The following is a 1,943-nucleotide window of genomic DNA, read 5'->3' on the forward strand; positions in this document are numbered from 1 at the left end:
GTCAATGCAAGAGTCATCGATGATGAAGATGATGCTACTTCGCCAACTACAACGTCGTCGCGCATTGACACTGCACCAAGTTCTTCTGCACCACCGAACCTCAACGACGACCCTGCTACTTCACCTACTCCTCATGGGAACTAGAGGCTCTATGTCTTCAAACCTTTTTGGTCCTTACTGACAAAAGGGGGAGAAGCATATGAGTTGTTGATAGTCTTCAAGCGGGTCCTTATGGGTGGTTGCTTTATATTTTGCCAAGTGTTTACAACTCTCGCTTTTGATACATTTGGTTCTTTGAGTTGTAACACTTAAACTTGATGGTCGTCTGCTACCTCTTTCTGCCAACTATGTGATGCGATGATAAATTCCGCATGTGCGATGATAAATCCCGCACGAAGACATTTCGCAGACGTCCATTTTTCATTATGCATGTCATTACCTTCGTTATATCCTTTCATGCATGATGAATTGTCTTCATTAGTTAAAGAGGATCTCCACAAGTACAACCTGCCATGTGCATTTGCATTCAAAAGCAAAATACTTATATGCACATCTTCAGGGGGAGCCTTTTACTACTTATGAAGACAATATCTTAATCCTTTACAATTTCACGTACTTTTATCCCCGTTGAAAACTTCAACCAGTTTGTCATCAATTACCAAAAAGGGGGAGATTGTAAGTGCATCTAGTGCCACCCCTAGTTGGTTTTGGAGTATTGACGACAAACCTGGTTGAGAGACTAATGTGTTTGTGAGAATTGCAGGATAACACAGGTAGTAGTCCCTCATTGATTCGGTTTACCCACCGGAGATGATCCCTAAAAATGTGTGAAGACATTGAAGACAATGGTGGTATGTGAAGTCATTCACAATGAAGACTATGACTCGAGAAGACATTCACGTGAAGACTATGGAGTACAAAGACATAGTTGTTTCGTAGTTTCCTTTTCTTCTTTGTTGAGTCATAGAAACCACCGTATTGTTAAGTGGGGTCCAAGTGAACAAAGTCAGAGTGACTGAAGTGATGCTCAACCAAATCCTATGTCTTCGAGCAAAGACAATGAGAGCAAATCTTATCCAGAGCTGGATGAGCCAGCTTTACTTGTAGCCCAAGTCAAGCTGTCGCGTGTGTTTGAAATCTGACCGTTGGAACACGTGTCAGTTCCTTAGTGACCCAGGGTCATTTTGGACAAATCAGGTCGGGTTGCCTAGTGGCTATAAATAGCACACCCCATACACCATAAATTGGTGGCTGCTCAGAGTTAGTGCACGGCTTTTGTCGTTTGAGAGCAACCCACCTCGAAGCTTTTGAGAGAGAGAAATGCTTGCGAGGACAAAGCCCAAAACACCCAGAGCCAAAGAGTGTTAGGCATCACTGAAGTCTTTCTGTCTGCGTGTCCTGAAGACTTGTTATACTTGAGGACTGTGAATCCTCCAGCCGGTTCGGCGTCGCGTTCTGAGCATCCAAGAGGCATTGTGGATTGCCGGTGAACGAAATCTGTGAAGGTTTGGAATTCTACCTTGAAGACTTACCAGAGTGATTGGGCGAGGACTAAGGTGAAGACGCGGTCTTCTGAGTTGAATCTCAGCCTCCCTAACCAGACGTACAGTTGTCACAGCAACTGGAACTGGTCCAACAAATCATTTGTCTTCACCAAGCAACTGGTTCTATCTCTCCCTTCACTTATTTTCAGTTTGTCTTCGTGAAGTCTTTTGCTTACTTGTCTTATCTGTTTGACTTCAGTGTGTGACGACTATTGTTGTTTGGCTTCATACTATCTTCCATCTTAATTCATACTACCTAGCTGCTAATAGTCTTCGTGCTTTAGCTTCATTACTTGCTTGACTATGGCTTGTCTAATGTAGTCTACCTTCCGCTGCATGTCAATAGGTTCATTTCTATTGTTTGTCTTCAAAACTCCCATGTTTTGAAGACTTTCATAA

The sequence above is a fragment of the Triticum aestivum genome, chromosome 3D (assembly GCF_018294505.1).
Source record: "Triticum aestivum cultivar Chinese Spring chromosome 3D, IWGSC CS RefSeq v2.1, whole genome shotgun sequence".
In the NCBI taxonomy this organism is placed as follows: Eukaryota; Viridiplantae; Streptophyta; class Magnoliopsida; order Poales; family Poaceae; genus Triticum; species Triticum aestivum.